The sequence below is a fragment of the Panthera leo genome, chromosome C2 (genome assembly GCF_018350215.1).
Source record: "Panthera leo isolate Ple1 chromosome C2, P.leo_Ple1_pat1.1, whole genome shotgun sequence".
NCBI lineage: Eukaryota > Metazoa > Chordata > Mammalia > Carnivora > Felidae > Panthera > Panthera leo.
The window spans coordinates 113,213,052-113,229,071 of record NC_056687.1 but is presented as its reverse complement, the minus strand read 5'-3'; positions in this window follow the sequence as shown (position 1 = coordinate 113,229,071).

Genomic DNA, 16,020 nt, shown 5'->3' with positions numbered 1-16,020 from the left:
CTCCCTCTCTTTGACCCTCCCCCATTCATGCTCTGTCTCTCTCTGTCTCAAAAATAAATAAACGTTAAAAAAAATTAAAAAAAAAAAAAAACAACAGAAATTTTTATTTGCCCATAGGACAAATGATGCATTTCTTTCAATAAATGGCAGGAATAAAAAACAGGAAAGGGAAATTGTTATTAATGCAGTCAGATAAAGTGCATGGACTTTGTTTGGATCCTAATTCCGACAAACCAACTGGAAAAAAAGATATTTTTGAGACAATTAGAAAAATTTAAATGTAGCCTGGGTATGTGATGATACCGAAGAATCATTACTTTTGTTAGGTGTGGTAATCACGTTGTGACTATATTTATAGAAAGTTGTAGAAAGATGTTATCTCTTGAGCTGGGTACAGAAATACTCATAGGTAAGATGATATATAGGGTGTGGTATTTGCTTCAAGATATTTCTCCCACATTACCACAGTGTGTGTGCATGTCCATGTGTCTGTGTGCAAGGAAACAGGCGAAACAAGGTTGGCAACATGCTGGTTTATTTTTAAGTTTATTGATTTATTTTGAGAGAGAGAGAGAGAGAGGGCAAGCATGAGTGGGGGAGGGGCAGAGAGTGACTGAGAAAGAGAATCCCAAGCAGACTCTGTGCTGTCAGGGTGGAATCTGACTTGGGGCTCAATCCCACAAACTGTAGATCAATGACTTGAGGTAAAATCAGGAGTCGGATGCTTAACTGACTGAGCCCTCTAGGCTCCCAAACATGCTGATTATTGTTGAAGCTTGGTGATGGGTGCCTGAGGGTTTATTCCACTGTGCTATTTTTGTATATGTTTATACAAGACACTAAATGTTTTTAAATTGAAACAGAAGAGATAGAGGCTTATTAAGTAAAAAGTATTATTTCCCCCTCCATTCTACCGTATATAGATCTCTCCCCACCCCCGTCTGAAAGCAGATCATTCCTGTGAAACCTTTCCTAAGCTGAAATGGCATGAATTGAAGAAGCAATTACCATTAATTTATATGGAAATTTTTTTGAGTGTTCCCAAACCCCCCAAAATAACCTCTCTCAGGCATTTCTGATACCTTAGGACACATTCTGCTAATGGATGCACAAAATCAATGGTGATACAGCACAGATGCTCACAGGCAGTTCAAAGCTATGGCGGCTTGATGCTGAGATGCTGAGTGTAGGTCCCATGGAAGGAGCTCGATGGGGCCACTCTCACTGCTTCGGCTGTGCACGGCCTCTAGGACAGCTTCTATAGAACAAACCCGGAATGCTATTTTTGCCTTTTGCCTTTTTTCATAAAACTGAAAGCCTTCTTCGAACTTCTTTTGGTTAGCCAACACAGGTATTAATGTGGGCCTTTCATAAAAGCAAAGTGGCGTAACTCAAGCTTTTGAAAAGTGGAGGATACCTGTATTTTAATACCTAACATCTCGACGGGAGCCAAAATACCCAGTTAAATTTAAAAATTACAGTTCTGTTGAACAGACCCCTCGAACCATTGGCTCTCTCTGTTCTGAATTTAGAGTGCCAATGCCAGCTGGCCCATTATACGGCTGAGTATCACCTTTAGCAGAATGGCGAACAAGACAGAGAAAGATGGGACGGGTTATAGGTTCCTAATGGATTCATTAAAAAAGGCATCCCTTTTATATCTTCAGGGGTTTTTGTACCTCGGGACAACACAACCATTATATCTGGGATGGGTGTGGGGTAGTGTGGGAGAACGCTGCTGTGAGTACAGCCCCCTTTCCCAGATGGATAGGTTTTAGCAGAGCGTGAAAGCCAGCACAAGGTCTGGAAATCAGGTGTCTCAAAACGATCCATGCCTGTTCCAGTGCTTCCAGGAAGGTCTTTGTCCACCTGCAAAGGCTTACGCTCTCACATGAAGACTGCTAATCTACAGCTTGGTGTAGGTTCTCAGCACTGCCGAATGTCTTGTTTCTTTGGCCACGGCCAGGGCAATCTCTGGCCAGGTCTCAGCATAGGGTGGCAGTTTGTGACCTAAACAAAGGTGCCAGTGTGCAACAGTGGGCATTAAGTCCAGCCCCAGTCTCTCCAAGCCTGTAGCCTGGCAAGGAATGTGTCTTCATGCAACTCATCAGCTGGGGAGTTTTCTGTAATTTACAGGGGCTCCATAAGTGCTGGTGGAGGCTTTAGCCCTGGGTGTCCTTACTTTACATTCTTTTTCCGGTCTCATCACCTGACTAGTATCAGCATCTGCTGGTAAGAACCGAGAATCATCTGCAGTTTGAGGCTTCTATAGCTTTGTGTTGATTGTGGGGGTGGAGGTCTTCTTCATATAGTCTATCCAGCCATGGTAAGAAGGCAGCAACATTTGGCGTCTCAGGGAAACACAGAATGTAATGTATCTTCATCTGAATCTCTTTTCTCCTTTAAACTCTTTCTTTTACGTTTATTTATTTATTTTTGAGAGAGAGAGAGAGAGAGAGAGAGAGAGAGAGAGAACGAGCAGGGGAGGGGCAGAGAGAAAGGGAGACACAGAATTCGAAGCAGGCTCCAGGCTCTGAGCTGGCAGCACAGACCCCCATGCAGGGCTCGAGCCCATGAACTGCAGGATCATGACCTGAGCTAAAGTCAGACGCTTAACCCACTGAGCCACCCAGGCTCCCCTCTCTTTTAAACTCTTATGCCCTTGTTGTAAAGTTAGATGCTTTTAGCATCTTGAAAAGTATACATGGATCCATTTAACACTTTAGATTTACAATGCTTGTTACAGAAATATTTTTAGAATGAGATTTTTCTGATTATCAAAATAATATGTATTCTTCAAACACAACCCCCCCACAACACCTTGGACATTTTGTGAATAAAGACAAAAAACATCTACCACTCAGAATAAGTATTGTTAATGCTTTGGTGTTTTCTAACTACCTCCTTTTTCTGCATAGACCTCTACATAGCTATATTTGATAATAGGAATAACCTATATTGACAAGTTTATATCTTGTTTTTGTCATTAGGTCTTTGAGCTCATTTTTTTTTGTTTTTATTTTTTTTGTTTTAATTTTTTATGTTTATTTGTTTTTGAGAGAGAGAGAGAGAGACAGAGACAGAGGGTGAGTGGGGGAGAGACAGAGAGAGAAGGAAGCACACAATCTGAAACAAACTCCAGGCTCTGAGCTGTCAGCACAGAGCCCAATGTGGGGCTCGAACTTGAGAACAACGAGATCATGACCTGAGCCAAAGTTGGACAACCTACTGACTGAGCCACCCAGGTGCCCCTCTTTTTTTTTTTTTTTTTTTTTTGGTTTTTAATAGTTGAAGAGTGTAATAGGAAAGACAACATAGTGTACATGTATTTGTGCCTTTGTGTGTGTGTGAATTTGTGTATGCATAATTATAGATTTCAGCTTGTTTCCAAAAGAAAAAGAGCAATAGATGTTATCCTGCCTTCCCAGACTTTCCAGTCTAGTAGAAGAAATAATACATGTACATAATTAACTTCAATACGGTGGCAGCGTATAATAAATCACGAATTCCTCAGAGATAACTTGGAGATGGGATGAATCTACATATGCATACTCTGGGCATTTTCCTGTTCTAGTAGCTGACATTGAAGAACTGTAACAATAATCTTGAAGCTTACCCCAGTCTGTGAATGAACAATTTCTGTTCTCAAATGCAGAAATCATTGAAAGGTTTGGTAAGCTCATGACAAAGGGATGTTGGAATCAACCGAATTTGTGTCATTTTCATTGTTTGCCATCTCGGAAAGGTCACGCTGCCTATGCTTTGTTTTGTCAAAGGCAATCAGAGTCCTGGGCAGCTATGGCACCTGTGTCTGGAATGTTTTGAAGGTGAGGAATAGAGGGGACATTCAGAGAGTGCGAATAGTTTTCGCTCCTCCCTTCTTGGTGTGCCATGGGAAAACACTAATTTAGAATAATTAAAGCTAAGTAATGGAGCAGCCATAATGGGACGTTAGCCATGCATGTGACACAACAGGAGATTGCCCCTGCTAATGAGGAGACAAGACCCAGCCACCGGTAATTCAGAGACCAACTGTGAATTCTTGTCTAAGAAGTTAGAATTTCGGATAAGAGAGGGCTGGGAAATCAGAAGAGAACCAATAAAGGGTGCATGTTTTGCATGCACCTCTGCATCCAGAGGCAGAGAATATCCCGGGAAACATGTGTGTTTGTGTGTGTGTGCCTTTCATGTCATTTTCCTCTTCTTTAGTGCCTAATCACCATTATTTATAAAATGTAGAATCCAAAGACCAAAGGGTTGCTTTGAGAGCTGAGGCTCTGCAGACCTGACTGGTTCCCCTTCCAGAAAATGAAAGTGGTATTCTAGTGCTTTTTACTATCTTACGTGGGAAGCTCTCAGGATTTTGGTGAATTTGCTTGTACTCACTACCCTCGGGGAAATCCCATTAAATCTTGGCTCATGGTGATTTTACCTGGGGAAGAAACCACTTCCCCCACCTTCCAGCAAGGATTTGCATGTGTTATTTATTCTCCCTTAGTGCAGATACGCAGATATTTTACAGAAAAGTGTGCAGATCCTTATTTGGCATCCTTTATTTAAGGGAGAGTCACAATTTTATTGGTATTCACCATTTCGCAAGGAAGGAAAATCATTGCATGATGAGGCTTGGGTGATCCAACACCAGGTAGAGATACTTTGGAGAATCCCCCAACAGGAGCACTCAGCTCCCAAGGCTCTGTTCAACACACTTGGGTCTTCTGAAGGATGTAAACAAATGGGCAAAGTCCTGAGTATTTTTCTCATGTGCTTGTGTGGAAAAATCAGACTAATAAGAAAGTCAGGTTTCATCTTGAGAAGAGCTTCAGTGAATTTACCCTGAGGGAGCCTTGGAAAATGATATTCTTGGTCACCTGACCATGGATATTTTCCTTAGCAAGACAGGAAGTGGGAATCTAGGCTGTTGTTGAATAATCATGGCGAAAGCAATCATAAGTTTTCCTTTTAAGCAGAGACAAGGCAGTGAGCCCCCATCAGACAGAGTTGTGAATTGTCATTACAGGGTAAGTAATCTGTTTATACATAACTCAGGCCACCCATTTTCACCATCTACAATTCACAAAAAGATACTTGTCTAGGGAGTGCAATGTGCACAATAACGCTTTCCTTTGTGCAGAGTTGAGATTCACTTAGAACAAAGGACTGACCCCTTCTGACCCATGTGTCACTCTACTGTCAAAGTGAGCCCTCAAAATCTATCTGACCATGTCATTTTCCTGCTTAAAATCCCTTAGGCTTCAGGATGAAATCCAAGGGCTTCAGAATGAAATCTTCACCTAAGGGCTAAACTAGGATTTGAACCCCTGTAGTCTGACCACAGACTCCATACCCCTAACTGTTTGGTTCTAGTGCCTTCTCACCTGACAGTACCATGCCCTCTCTGGCCTCACTGTCTTTGTTTATGCTGTTCCTTTCATTCTTCATACCTTATTAAACCCCCCCCCCCCTTACGTTTAGAGGCCCATGTAGACATTGCCTCCTTCAGGAAACCCTACGCATATATTCCCATAGCACCTACGGTTAATTCTTTCTTAGAACTTGTCACACTTGTGTGTGTAATTTTTTTTTATAGCCTCCCTCCTCACTAGGCTAACAGCTTCCTTTAGATTGGAACTACATCTTTTATCTCCGTATCCCTACTTGAGTTTCTAGAACTTAGGAAATCCTAAGTGTAGCGTAAAACAGTCAATACAGCTTTTCCTTTTAGGCAATGAATTCGTGATGTTTACTTTAACTTTTTCTTACCTAACAGTCTGGATGTAAGCATTCCGGGCTCAGCTAGCAGCACCAGGGTGAAGTGACCCAGGCTCCTTCTATCTTTTTACTCTAGCGTCCCAATGGTGCTGCTCTCATCCATGTGGGCCTAGGTGAACCGTCACCACAATGTCCATCCATGTTCAAACCAGTGCAAAGAAAGAAAAGAGTAAGGAGATCACTTACTCCTTCCCTTTAAGGACCCGACTTGGCATTTGAACTATTCACTTCGGCTTACATTCCATTGGGCAGAACTGAGTTACATGGCTATACCTTACTACAAGGGAGCCTGGGAAATGTATTCAGGAAGGCATGAGTCCACATAAAAACTATTAGTATTACTATATTGCTGTAGGAGAAAGGGAATGCATATTTGGGAATAACTATCGATTTCTGCCACAGTGAACAAGAATTTTAAAATCACTGTATCTTAGGTATATGTTAATGCTGTGTTGAGCCAAATCAACATGTGGATTGTTGGATTTTTAGTTTACTGCACAGTAATTTATTTTATAGACTCTAAAGCCTTTAAATGATGCGTTTTCTGGTGGAGTAATTTGTCAGTGTATGTATTATTAAGTGAATCAATTTGGTGGAGGAGAGGTTTGTCAGAGAAAGTTTCCTGGAAGATGAGTATCTTGTCTGATTCTTAAAACATGTGGAGGAGTTAGCCAGGTGGAGATGAGCCCGTGATTCCAAGTCCAGCATCTGTGGTGGTGACCAACTCTGCACGGGCCACTGTCAACTTCATGCCATTGCCACATGGCAGCACCCAACCTCTTGCTTGCACCTGAGACCTCTTGCCTTCTGTTTTGGAGCTTCCCTGTTAATGTCGAGACATGGAAAGTTGTGGACCCCCACTTGGTGCCCACATATACACAACTGAATGTGTGGGGCAGATAATATCCCGTGAAATGGGCCTTCAACCTGAGATGAGAAGCGATGGATAGTTTTTTACCCTTTTCTCTCCCATACGAATGGTCCTGAGGCACATTTTATTTTATTTATGTTTAAGATATTTATTTCTTTTTGAGAGAGAGTGCAAGTGGGGGAGGGAGGCAGAGGATTCAAAGCAGGCTCTGCGAGCAGCGCCCAATGTGTGGCTCAGAGTCACGTGAGATCATGAGCTGAACCGAAGTCAGATACTCAACCGACTGAGCCCCCCAGGTGCCCTCTGACGCACATTTTAAATGGCTTCTGAGAAGGGTGGCCTGAGGTCAAGCAGTCAGGTGCACTCCACGTGTCGCACCCTCAATATGGCACTCCCGCCTTCCTTGCTTCACCCCCACCACCTCTGTTCCATGGAGTTGCCATTCTTAATAAAGGAGGAATACGCATGCCTTTGCTTCTCAGACTCTGCTTTCTGGAGAATACCTTGTTTCCCTAAGTCCCGTTTCCCATTCCATCAGCAACAGAAATCCATTCTCCTCTCTGTTATATCTGCAAAGGGTGAGGTACGTGATAGCCATCCACACCAGTACTTTCTTTCCTCCTTTCCCCAGAAGAGATTTAGACTTCTGCAAAGACGCGGAGGCACGGGACATTTTCAGAAAGCCGTTCAACCACACATTTCAATTTAGATCTCATTGATCCCATGTTAGCATGTAGAGAGAAAGTTATTGAAGTCTGTGGTTTAGTGGCTCCTGTCCTCGCCTCTGTCACAGAGGAGCTTGTCATGGGCACGGGGGAGCCAGACAGGGAGGCAGAGCTGCAGGCATCAGGCATTCCTGAAGCCTTTCAGGAGGTAGAGACATGTCTCAAGTCGAGTTCATGTTAGGTGAACAGTCCCCCTTCCCCACCTCATACCCACAACAAAGCCTCCCTCAGAGATTCAGCAGAAAAAACAGCACAAGGCACACTCTTGACCGTAGAGTTTCTACTTTAAATGATACTCCGAGGAATCTTATCTGTTACCTATTAACCAATCTTGCTTTTGCCTTTCAGTTTTTTTTTTTTTTTAATTACAAGAACATGACATGAAAGAAATTTAAGAAAAAGATAAAACATTAGCCACAGTCTCCCCTCACATAATACAGTGCCAGGGACTTGCTGGGAGCAGCTGGGGTAGGTGACCTTCACGGTGCTGCCTGTGTCTCAGAGTCTGGATCTTGGCTGTGATTGTACTTCTCTCCCCTCTCCTGCTGTGGCTGGTGACAGCCCATTACCTTCCCAAGCCCCATGGCCAGCCCCAAGCTAAGTCCCAGTGCAGCCATTCTCCCCTGTGTTTAAGTGGAGTGGATCCTGGAATGGTCTGAATTGGAGGGTGCCATCCGGGTGGTTCCCTCATTAGCCCGGAAAAGGCAACCCTCTGGGGGAACCCTCCTGCCATTAGGGGGAACATGAATGTTTTTGAGACAAGAGCAAAACTCAAGAGCTTAGGCTTTCCTTTTCTTAAATGACTGTAGAAAGTCAAGTGTAAAGAAGAAAATCATCTGCAATATACCATGTTGTGATAATCATTCTTACTACTGGAATTCTGTTTGCTCTGTATATATGTAAAAAATGTTCTCTGCTTACTGAGTGATTGCTTGAGCACCCCCACTGCCTCGTTAGCATGGAGCCCGGTATCTGTCTCTTGAATTATGTTCTAGAGGATGCCCGCCTCCCCACCACCTCTTTTTGCTGAAAAGCTTCAAGAGTTTCCTTGGGCGGAGTGGTTTAGTCCTGCCTGGAGATGCCAGGTGTCAGTAGCACCAAAAGCAGTGATCATTCCTCTGCCACTCAATGTATCACAGTCTTGCTCTCAAAGACAAAGACCAGCCGATTCTGTGTTATTGGACAGATGACTCGGGTGCTCTTGAAAGCATTACAGAGGTGATTCATGTGTTAGCTTCAAGTTCATAGTCATGGATTCTCAAAGCATGAAACAGCTGGGGAATCTATAGTCCCCACCCAAACCCTCAAGGCCTTTGTGTTGAGTCTGGACCAGATCTAAGCTAGCCCCTTTCTTCAGGGTCATTTTAGATCATGACCTTTTTGGCTTTTGCTAATACTGGGTGTTGCTTGGAATCACACCGTGATTCTCCTAACAAATGTCCCCGACTTGAATTTCAGTGAGCAAGGGTGGGGCATCACCGTACCTTTTCACCCAGAGGAGTTTGGATGCTTTATGCTTATAGATCTAAGTATCCCCCAAATCCTCCAGTCTTACCAGGAGGAGGGAGCTTTCACTAAGCTCCACAAAAGATAGAGAGCAGTTATACCCTTTCTTCAGGACCATGGATGGCCACCACCCTACATTTCTATTATTAAAAGGACCTCTCAAGGGGCGCCTGGGTGGCTCAGTTGGTTAAGCGTCCGACTTCAGCTCAGGTCATGATCTTGCGGTTCGTGGGTTCGTGCCCCACATTGGGCTCTGAGCTGATAGCTCGGAGCCTGGAGCCTGCTTCGGATTCTGTATCTCCCTCTCTCTCTGCCCCTCCCCCGCTCACATTCTGTCTCTCAAAAATACATAAACATTAAAAAAATTTTTTTAAAAAAGGACCTCTCAGGCAGTGACACACTGGTAAATAAGTACCAGATCGTTGAAAAAATATAAACCACTGATTCTTTGTTTGCCAATTGGTGTGGTGTAAATAGTCTTACTATGGCCAATTTCATCCTACCAAGGTGATGCCAGTGGACATGGAGATGGGAATCAATGCACACAGTTGGCCTACACTGCTCGGGGGAGTCTGGCCAGCTCCAGGACACCATTGTCTCAAGTGACCGGCATAACAGACATCTGCTCTGAGGGCACCTCTCGTCTTTGCTACCAGAGAACTGCTGGAAGCCTCTTTTAAGTAAGTAAATAAGTAAAGTACACTCCGTTATATACTTACAAACTGGGAATATACCAAACAGTATATTCTCTAAACATTATCAAAATAAAGCTTCTGCTACCCAGTTTTTCTGTACTTATCAAACACCTTGGAGAACCAGGTTTATTTTTTGTGTGTTTAATTATTAGGTTAAAACAAACTATGCCCATCACTTAAAACACCTCCTTGTAACCAACTCCGTTACCTCTATCCTTTCTTCCTCCCTTTGTCCTTCTCTCCCTCCTTCTGCCTTCCTTTGTAACTGCTGGGGAAAAGGAGACATTGAGAAGCCACGTCCACTGTGCAGGCAGGCTGGACTCCATTCCTAGATCCCAAGACTCGGGTTTTATATGTTGTTTAAAGTTGTGTGATATTTCTTTTTTTTTTCTTTTTTAACTGTATTTCTTTTGAGAGAGAGAGAGAGAGAGAGTGCAAGTGAAGGAGGGGCAGAGAGAGAGGGAGAGGGAAAGAACCCCAGGTAGGCTCCGTGTGTCGGTGTAGGGCCTGATGTGGGGCTCCATCCCATGGCTATGAGATCATGACCTGAGCCAAAATCAAGAGTCAGATATTTAATCGACTGAGCTACCCAGATGCCCCTGAAGCTGTGTGATATTTCAGAGAGGAACCTCTTGTTAAGCATTTAGGCCAGAGGTTGTAATCAGTATCTGGTGACATCAGTTTCCTTTAGGGATCTCAATTTGTAAATTATGATATACATTTGCTTTAATATCAAAATTGCCTCAAAAGAGTATCGTGGGGGACTCTTGGGGGGCTCAGTCGGTTAAGCATCTGACTTTGGCCAGGTCATGATCTCGTGGTTCATGCGTTTGAGCTCCACGTCGGGCTCTATGCTGACAGCTCAGAGCCTGGAGCCTGCTTCAGATTCTGTGTATCCCTCTCTCTGCCCCTCCCCTGCTCCCTCTCTGTGTCTCTCTCTCAAAAACAAACAAACAAACAAAAAAAACCAGCACTCAAAAAAAAAAAATAAGTATCTCAGGATTAAAAAAAAAAAAAACAAACCAAAGAAATACCAAGTTATACTATAATCATCCCCGCCCTCTTTTCAGTGGCTGTTTTGAAAGATGACAGTGCTAAGCTAGTCTGCCCTCAGGCCCCACCCCCTGGCACAGAGAGGGCCCCCTTCTGGGGCAGCTTCTTCCCACCACATTTCCCTTGTCTTCTGGGGATTTTGCCCGTGGCCTTCAACACATGTGGTGAGATAAAATTTAGTCAAAATAGGGGAAGCTTATAAGATCCCTGTTTTTATTCAACGTATTTTTATCCCGAGCTTACAATGTGCCAGGCAGTGTACTAAGTGCTGACATCTATCAATGAACAAAATAGACAAAATTCCTATCCTCATGGAGCTTACGACGTAGAGAGGAGGGGCGAACAATGAATGAATGAATGAATGAATGAATGAGTGCCGTCCAAACAAGAACCGATACCCTGCTGAGGCAGTGTTCACTTTTTGCTAGAGGAAGCAGAAGAATCTTGGAGTCTTACAGAAAGACTCCAAGACTTGGTTATCCCACCGTACACTCCTGAAGCGCAGTGTTTGGGTTCCGGGAGGTGGGGGAACAGTGATCCTTGTACAACAGTGATCCGGGAGGTGGGGGAGCAGCTTTGATGCCACACCTTCCATGGCCCCTCAAGACTCAAACTCGGAGGTTTGGGAACATTGCCAGGCACCCTGGTCTAAGGGCCCTTTGAAACAGCGGCTGGTGTCCTTTCCTCTCACCCACCAAGCCTCATGTCTTGCACTAAGGTAGCATACACAGGTGACCATGGAACAGAGAGGGGAGGGAGCCCCAGATAAAACCAGAAGCCCTAGGTTCAAGTCCTGGCCTTGCAAGGTACCACTTGTAACATTTCAAGTAGCTTCCTTACCTTCCCTGAATCTGTAGCCTCACCTGGAAAACAGCTACTAAATCCAACTTCAAGATCGTTGAGAAGCTTCCAATAGCTGATACAAGGGAAAGCATGTTGTAAACCTAACACGTCATTTAAATGCAATCTTTTAAATATTATTTTGATCATGAGCTAAAACATACAGTGACCGACGTGAGTCAGTCTGGAAATTTGTCATTTCTTTCTCTCTCTTGCTATGTAAATGACATTTCCAGTACAATAGTAGACACTGAAGCTATTTTCAAGTGGGAATTAAAAAATGTTTATTTTTGAGAGAGCACACGTGGGGGAGGTGCAGAGAGGGGGGGACAGAGGTTCCCAAGTGGGCTCCATACTGACAGCAGCGAGCCCCATGTGGGGCTCAAACTCACGAACTGCAGGATTATGACCTGAGTTGAAGTCAGGCACTCAATTGACTGAGCCACCCCAGTGCCCCTCAAGTGGGGATTTAAATCAAATATTTTTTTTTTTTTTTTTTAACGTTTATTTATTTTTGAGACAGAGAGAGACAGAGCATGAACGGGGGAGGGTCAGAGAGAGGGAGACACAGAATCCGAAACAGGCTCCAGGCTCTGAGCTGTCAGCACAGAGCCCGACACGGGGCTTGAACTCACGGACTGCGAGATCATGACCTGAGCCGAATTCAGCCGCTTAACCGACTGAGCCACCCAGGCGCCCCTTAAATCAAATATTAAGGAAGCATCTAAAGTAGCTGGCAGTGGTAGTGTGAGACTTCTGTGTGAATGTGAACCTTGTCTGTAGTAGCAGAGGGCTCTTGGGATTTGACGTAATAGAAAGGTCACAGTGGGTACTTCCTTGTGCCTGGTGGCTGGAAGGAATAAGGGGCTCCCAGGATGCTGTGGGGCTCAGGTGGAGGTGGAGTGGGTGGGTGACAGAATGTTCAGGTGCGGGAGTGTTGGAGGAAAGACTGCCTTAGTCAATGTGGATCGTGGCCTTGTACAAGTCTGAACCTCCCTGCCGTCTCGCATCAAATTCTGTTGTATGGAATTCAGGGGGAACACCATTTCTTATAGTTGTGAATTGTACATTCAAGATGCCCCTGGTTGTAACCAAATAACAAACTTAATTTGTTTGTCTGATGCCACAACGTTACCATCATTTTATAGGCAACCTTCTTGGGTCACGCTCGGGATGTTTATTGATGCTCTAAAAACATCCAATTTATGTCAAGGCATTTGCATGAATGAAATGGGCAGTTTTAAAATTCGGTAATTAAGAAATCTTTACAGCTGGGGAGGCGGAGTGCAGAGGAGAGAGACAGCAATTAACAAAGCTTGGACCTAAAACATTGTTGGGAAACATCTATATTCTTTCCTACTATATCTTGAAAGTGTTATTGACACATTGTGCTTAAAAATATATGTCGGGGTAGCTGGCTGGCTCAGTCAGTGGAGCATCTGACTCATGATCCCAGGGTCATGAGTTCAAACTCCACTTTGGACATGAAGCTACTTAAAAATAAATAAATAAACAAATAAATAAATAAGCAAGCAAGCTAAATTCTTAGCTGTTAAACTTCACTAAAGTTTGAGTCACTTTTTTTTCTCCTTGATGATTGTTTCACTACTGTCTGAGGGAGCTTTAAGTAGTTAATGAAATTCCTATCTTCTTAAATAGTTTTGGAAATAGATTATGGGTTGTAGTTATTTAAAAATGAGAAAACTGAAGCTCAGGAAGGGAATACTGTTTTCTTCTGAAACAAAATGACAAGCCAGACTTATTACAAGGAGTCTGCTTTTCTTTTCTTTTCTTTTTTTAATGTTTATTTGTTTTTGAGAGAGTGAGAGAAAGAACATGGGCCGGGGAGGGGCAGAGAGAGAGGGAGACACAGAATCCCAACCAGGCTCCAGGCTCTGAGCTGTCAGCACAGGACCCGACACAGGGCTTGAGCTCATGGACTGCAAGGTCATGACCTGAGCCAAAGTCGGAGGCTTAACCGACTGAGCCACCCAGGCGCCCCAGGAGTCTGCTTTTCTGACTAAACAGGTACGTTACGGTTTTCTAGAACACATACACAGTTACTAGGCTATACTGTTTTCTGTCTTCTCTGGGAAACCTGCTCCTTATCTGTCTGTCTTGAGACACTCTGGAGGGTCTGTCCGTTCTCCCTCTTATCATCCTCCACCTCCTCTTTTCTCTCCCCCCTCCACACACCCATCAACGTCACCCCTGCTTCAATCTCTATTCTTTTCATCAAAAGAGGGAACTGTTTGATTAGATCACCAAAAGATAACCTTTCTATCAACACCAAAGGACTGATTTAATCTATTTCTCGGGCCAAAAGATGACTCACGAGGAAGTTTGGGAAAAGGAGCAGAGAAAAATGGAAGGCACTGCATTTTACAGTTCTAAGAATTGTTTACTTAGTAGCAGACTCCATGTAATCAAAACTATCAAAAAGCTCCCTGACGATCTGGGGAGAAGCAGCTGGGGGGGAAAAAACACACACACACAAAAAACAACTCAGATGTGGCCTGTTGGTTGGAACGTAAATTTCCTTGCTGGTTCCTGGAAAGGGGTGCCACGCTGAGGGCAGAACAAGGAGATCCATCGTACCTCACATCCCCGGAGCTATTAAATTCTTGCGCAACAATTTCATCGTTTCTCTTAATGCTAGCATAGCAGCCTCAACCTGAGTGTGCAGGGCATAGTGACCCAGACCCTGACAAGGAGCAAAGTATTTTCTGTGATGTACCATTTGTTTCGAAATGGGAAATCTCATTCCACAGAAGAAATTCCAAATTGGCTCCTCATTTTACATGCCGATAGCTTCAGGCAGCTATAACTAACTTTAAGTAGTGATTACAGCCACGTACACAGCTTTCTGCATTTTTATTAAGTTTGTTAAATTCAGGCCTTGGAGTATATTATCGATGATGTTATTCTGAACTGGATTCAGTTAGGAAATGACTCAGCGTGCACTGGCACACACACCTCGTCCGTGATCTGGCACTGCTTGTGTTCTGACAGTGTCCTGTGAATCACCCAATAGCAATTGGGTTCAATGACAGTGACAGTTGAGTTCACTTAGCCAGCTCATTTGCACACCTTGTCCCTCCCCGGTGGTTTTAAATTGCTTAGTTAGTGAATCTGTCTTACTTTTAAGCAGCGGCCAAGCGGGTTGCTCACCTGCCACTTTTGTTTTGCCCATCGGGGGCTCGTCTTTCTGCCTGGTCAAGTCTGATTAGTTCTTGCACAACGTGGCTCCAGGAGCTGCTGCCCAGGGGCAACCTGTGTGTTCCCTGCAGCACATCTCATGCCGGCACTGGCCATTTAAGCACTAAGGGGAGGAGGCAAGAGTGCAGTGAACTTGGGTGTCACCGGGAGCACCCAAGGGACAGGAAGGGGCCAGTTGCATCCCTCCTGTGGGGTTATAATCTCACGTAAAACAAAAGCTAATTAGAGGTGAAAGGACTTGATCAGACTGAGGAGAGTCTGAGTTCAGGGTATGAGACAGGGCAAAACGCCAGTCTCTTTGTAGGGAGCTGTGTTGGTTACATTGGGGATGGGGGGATGGAGATGAAATCTGACCACCTCCCTCCCCCAGAAGTAGGTTTGCCTTTCCAAAGGTGTTGTTTAGAGGCAGAGATGTTTTGTCTCTGCAAATCTATCAGATCCTTATTATTTTACTGTGGTCCCTTTCACAGGAATGGTTTTGGTACCCTTTATAAATAGCTGTTTTTTTTTTTTTGTTTTTGTTTTTATCAACAGCTTTATTGACCTATAATTTACATTCCATAAAGTTTACCTGTTTAAGTGTTCTCCAGTATATGAACAGAGTGTGTAACCATCATCATAATCTAATTTTAGAAAATTTCATCATCCCCCGAAAGGAGACTTGTACCTATTAGCAGCCACTCTCCATCCCCCTCCCCACCCACCCTCTCTCCTTTCCCCTTCCCCGCCTCCCCCTTCCCTGCCCTAGGCAACCACTGCAACCACTAATCTACTTTATGCCTCTAGAGATTTGACTATTCTAGTCATTCTTTGTAAATGGAAACATACAATATGTGGTCTTTTACAACTAAGTTCTTTCATTTAACATAATTTTTTGTAATTCCCCTATGTTATAGCCAATTATGATATAGTTATCTATGTATGCTCTTCCTTTTTATGGCTGATGAATATTCCATTATAGAGATCTATGATTTTTTGTTTATTCATTTATCAAGTGATAGACTTTTAAGTTGTTTCTACTTTTTTGACTATTATAAATCACGTTGATATAAACACTTGCGTGCAAGTTTTTTGTGTGGACATATGGTTTTGTTTCTCTGAGGCATATACCTAGGAGTAGGATTACTAGGTAATATGGTGACTCTATGTTTAACATTTTGAGGAATGGCCAAACTGTTCTGCAAAGTGACTGTGCCATTTTATATTTCTACCAGGAATGTGTGAGTGTTCCAATTTCTTAGCATCCTCAGTAACTTGTCTTTTTGAGTAGAGCCATCCTAGTGAGTGTAAAGTGTATCTCATTACTCTAATAACTAATAATGTTGAAAGCACTTTATGT